The 5,444-nt window shown below is 36.7% G+C and overlaps 1 pseudogene; it reads right to left on the reverse strand.

The window, feature by feature from the left end:
• Window positions 1-3,855: 3,855 nt before the first annotated feature.
• LOC141416537 (olfactory receptor 7A40-like) lies at window positions 3,856-4,738 on the reverse strand (annotated as a pseudogene).
• Between the last annotated feature and the right edge of the window lie 706 nt (window positions 4,739-5,444).

Genomic DNA, 5,444 nt, shown 5'->3' on the forward strand with positions numbered 1-5,444 from the left:
AAGTGCATATTGCTAAGTGAGAATGTTAAACACTGTGGTTCCAGCTATATGATATTCTGGAAAAATACAAACCTGTGACTGTCATAGGGCTGTGAGACATTGAGGAGAGGCAGGACAACACATGAAGTTAGAATATAGAAAACCTGTAGGCAACTGGAAATATTCTGTAGAATACTGTAATGTTGCATAGATGCTATACTACATTTGCAAATATCCATAGAATCTACAAAAAAAGAAAAAGCCCTAATGTAAATATCCATTTTAAATAATAATAATAATTATAATAAACCATTTGTAGTCATTGTACCACATTTATACAAGATGCTAGTGATAGGAAAAAATGTGGGAAAATTGATGTGGTATGTTGGGTCTCTGCTGTTTCTATTCACTGGTCTACAATCCTAAGCTGCTCTAAAAACTATTTCAAATTAAAAATGGAGTTAATAAAAATAGTTATAGTCACACAAGTGAATTAGACACCAACCTGAATGGTTGGAGTCCATATCCAAAAATCTGTGGTGAAAACTGAATTAAGTTTAACATCAACCAAAATACACAAATGATTCACTCCCACAAAAAACAGAACAATCAAAATTACTGCGTCATGCAAGGGTCAGAACCCTGGCTTCCAGATGGTGACCTTTGGTGTCTATAAGGTGGCACTGGTGAAATTGTTTCTAGGGCATTTGTTTTACAGGTGTAAATAGTTACAAAAGTTCATACAACTGAGTATTAATAACACACATTTATACATGAATATTATGTCTATTTTTGTGACTGTGCTTTAGTATTTCCAATTCATTTAACCTTATATATACAAACATAAATATTATATATGTTAAGTTGTAAAATGTAATGCTAATGTTTTTGAAGAAAACATTTACTTATTAAAAACAAGTGAGAAGCCAGTTTTGCAGTTGCTTGTTATCTACTAAATATATATTTTAACTTAATTTCTTCTTTTTAGTATGTTATAATTGTGCTGGTGGTACCTTGTCATATTTACAAAAGCTGTTAAAATATTTCATAGTTGAATTTCCCAAATCCATCATTGTCATTTATCTTCTCCCATTTTTGGAGTAGTATCAACATGTCTCATTTTTCATTTTCAAACATTAGTATATAATATTTCCATTACATTCAACCTCCTTCACCCCTTCAAGAAATTATTTAATGTGAATAGGAGTGTATGCATATCTCCAGTCAAATAATAACAATTGTCACAGGTGTGGAAACGAGGAGATAGATATCAGGGAAGAAAAGCTCATGCTGTAGAAATTGAGAAACCCCTACAATTAGAGACATGTAGAGGGAAGGAGGAGAAAACTGTGACTAAGAGAGAACGAACCCAAGAGAAACCAAAGGACCCTCCACCGCTAAACTTTTCAAATTGTCTACTTGCTCATTATGCATCTATGTATTTATCCTTGAATATTTTGTTGGTAAAATCAGTCCTTTATTCTTGTTCTTTCCATCATTCACTGGCCTCTGCTTGGTCATTAAGCTGACCAAAAATTCTATACCTTGGTAAGTCAGTGTGTGAGATGTAAAATACATGCATAAATGAATTTAGAAGGAGAAATAAGTTTATTTCTTGTTAGTATAGAATAAGTAAGCCAAAAGTGAAGGAAAGAAAGAGAATGTTTAGTTCTGGGAAGACTTGTTCTTCCACAGTAGAATTTCCACAGATATTCATTAATCATGGAGTTTGACTTTCACTTGATTGCCCAAGAAAAATTCACTCAAATACTGAAGGTGGAGGTGGAAAGAATCATCCCACAAAACAATGCCTGACAGTACTGATTCCAATAAATGTTTACTGAATTGAAAATTCAGAGTTGAACTCAATTCAACAACTTTCTCTTTACCCTGACTCTTTCAATGTTAGTATGAAGCTCACCCATTGTAGATGAAGTGTCTATTTCTCCATGTTTGAAACTCAGCTGGTCTTAGGATTTTTTTTGCCTTATCCAACAGAAGGTGGTGAAAGTGTCAGCATGCTTCAAAGAGCTTTAGTACATCTTTTGTGTTCTCTGTTATAATGTTGGCTGTACCATGTAAGCAAATCCAGTCTAGACTGCTGGAGGATGAGAAAACACAAGGATCAGAGCCCATTGGACCCGATCAAGTTCACCCTTTGTATCCTACAAGCAACAAGCCTTGATATCTGAGAGATCTCAGTCAAGGTTCGCAAGGCATCCCCAGATAACTCTCATCCAATTATAGATGTACAAGAGACCAGAAAGAAAGATATGTAAGAGATTCACCAACATGGACTTCTATGTGTTAAAAAATATTTCAAGTCATTTATTTAAGTATGCCTGAGTATGCAGAAACAGCTTACCAATATAATAATAACCAACTCAAGCAGAACTCAAGACATTCAGAACAGTCTGCTGCATGTTATATCTGGCAGTTGTCCAGACATTTGAAGACAAGGTTCACGATTACCTGGCTATTACATTTACTTCATGCAACTGTATTTAAAATTGACCATTGGTTACTCTGGTAACCAGAATATTTAAAGTGTGTGTGTGTTTATGCAGAAACATGGGAACACTTCATGCCCAAGGGGACAAAGACCTCATTCCAACAGGCACTAATAAGCAGGATTAAAGATCTTGTGCAAATCATCCTTCACTCATGAGCACTGAAGAGACATCAGAAAATAACACGCAAGATGAAAATGATGACGGAACAAATGCATGTATATTTATTCACCTGTACATTAATGCTCATAATTTTTTAAAACAAGAAAGAGGTATTTTGTTAAGGGCAAGAAAAGACATCAGACCTACTGGTAACTCTAGAAATTTTTAAGCAGACAAATTAAGATGATGAAATAGAAAATATAGAACATGACATCGAATTTTTCAACCCACTGAAAACACCCATGTATTTGTAGACACAAAGAATTTACTTTTCAATGGATAGGCACACATCACTGAAAATAGATCTTGCATAGAAGATACATGATTGAAGTTTTAATGTTTATCCAAACTTGGTAGCTCATGCCTATAATCTCAGGCACATAGAATGCATAGGTTGTAAGACTGCAGTCCAAGTCTGTCCCGAAACAAAAAGCATGAGACCCTGTTCTAAAAATAATCAAAAGCATAAAGGTTCCAGAGGCACAGCTCAGGTGTACAGCACTTGTCCTGCAAGTATGAGGCACCAAAAAGAAAACTTAATGTATGAGTTAAGCATTGCCATCTGTAAGGTCCTTTCTGACTTTCAGATTTTGTTAAGTCAATATATTTATGAAAACCTGCCTTTCTTAGTGACATCTACATTTAATATAAATCTGCTAGTGATATTTTATTTTCAGTCTGTGCATAAAGATAGAATAGGAATTGTGACTGAGGTACAGAATAAGGAAGCAGTGTCCTAACCAGGATAATCAATGCCCACAATCAGATATAAAATTGCTACCATGTTGAAGTCTACATGATAAGGAAACACAGTTAAGGTACAACATAGAAAGGAACGATGAATAGAAAATTTGAAGGACTATGAAATTACATGAACTTCCTCAGATGCTAAGTAGAGTTTATTCCAAAGGATGGGTACAATTCATCCCTAGGTGACATGAGTGGAGATTTCCAAATTGCTTCTGATCTGACATCGGAAAAGTAGAAAAATGACAAAAGAGGAAAATACTGGATAGAAGAGACAGTGAAAAGGCTTACTAATTAGTTTGTGTAAATCAACAAAAAAGTGAATATGAAAGAAATCAAAACTCCAGGAAATATCTGATTAAGGAATAGCAATGTTTACTTCTGTGGTTTAGAGCCCCAGGAACACACATACTTCTTGCAAAAGAGGTGTTTCATGGCTTCCCTCTGAAGAGTTTTCTCAGAGCCCCCATAGGTCCTTATTCCTCAGAGTATAAATGAAAGGGTTCAGCATGGGGGTGACCACCCTGTACATCACTGAGTCTCTTGCAGTTGAAAGTGAGTATTGAGTCACAGAAGAACTAAGGTACACTCCCAGGTGTGTACAGTAAAATAAGGAAAACAGCTGAGAGGTAAGATGCACAGGTCGAAAATGCTTTGTACTTCCCCTGAGCTGACAAGATTTTGAGGATGGAGGAAACAATCTTAGAGTAAAGGATCCCAGCAAGGGGTCCACCACCCAGCAACACAGCTTCAAAATACATCACCACATTATTAGGGAACATATCAGAACAGGCAAGTAGAACCAGCTGATTAAGCTCACAAAGTGTGGGATTTCCAAGTCCGTACAGAAGGACAGACTCAATGCCTTTATAACAAGGAATTCAGGGCAGTTATAACCCAGGGCACAAGAACCAGAAATCCACAGAGCTGGAGGTTGATAACAATTGTGTAATGCAGGGGGTGACAGATGGCCACAAAGCAGTCATAAGCCATGACAGCCAGGAGGAAGTTGTCCAAAACTCCAAAGAGTATGAAAAAGTATACTTGAGTGATGCAGGCTTCACATGTTATCATCTTGCTGTATGTCTGTTCACCAGCATCTTTGGAATGCTAGTCGTGGTGAAGCAGATGTCAGCAAAGGACAGGATGGAGAGGAAGAAGTACATGGATGTGTGTAGGTGGGGGTCTGAGATTGTGGCCAGAATGATAAGCATGTTCCCAAGCACAGTGACCAGGTACATGAAGAGGAACAGCCAAAAGAGGACAGATTGCAATCTGGAATCTTCTAAAATTCCCAAAAGAAGAAATTTTAAGGTTCATGTATCATTCTCTGACTCCATTTGTTGGTGTAGCTACCAAAAAATATGACACAATTACATGGTACAAACTTAACAAAAATGTTATCACACATACTTTGTAGACTAGATGGTATATGTGTATGGATTTGTTTCCTTTTAAGGCCATCACTAATTTGGAATTCCTGTCTCACTCTCAGGCTTTCCCCCTTATAAATTTTGGGGACTAATTCTTTCTTGAGTACTGTATTTCAGTGTTAGTCATATTCCAGGCACTGTATCAGCAATGACAGATCAATGCCAAACAGCTGTTTGTGCTTAAAAGCAGATGAGGGAGCAATTATACAATAGAATGAAAGAAAATATATCTAGGAAAGAAAGAAAAAAAATATATCTATTGAAAGAAAAAAATCATGTAATCTGACAGATAGTGTCAGAAAATGTGGAGAAAAAAAGGATAAAAATGAAGAGCTCTTCATTCATATAGGGAATGTTCTCTTTTGGTGGCTGCTCAGGCAAGAACAGCAGATTGTGATACTGAAGGACATTCCTCCAGAAACACACTGAGAGAGCCACAGTGTCATAAGCAGAAGTCTGTTCGTGACAGGAGGAGTGGCCAGTGTAAAAGCCCCGAGGAAGGTGCTTGTTTCAGATGTTCATGAGCAATAGGAAGCCAGTGCGACAAGGAGAATGAGAAAGATGGAGATTGATGTGAGATGCCGTCAGAGAATAATGAAGAAAAAAGCCTCTA

Source organism: Castor canadensis, chromosome 14 (genome assembly GCF_047511655.1).
Source record: "Castor canadensis chromosome 14, mCasCan1.hap1v2, whole genome shotgun sequence".
NCBI lineage: Eukaryota > Metazoa > Chordata > Mammalia > Rodentia > Castoridae > Castor > Castor canadensis.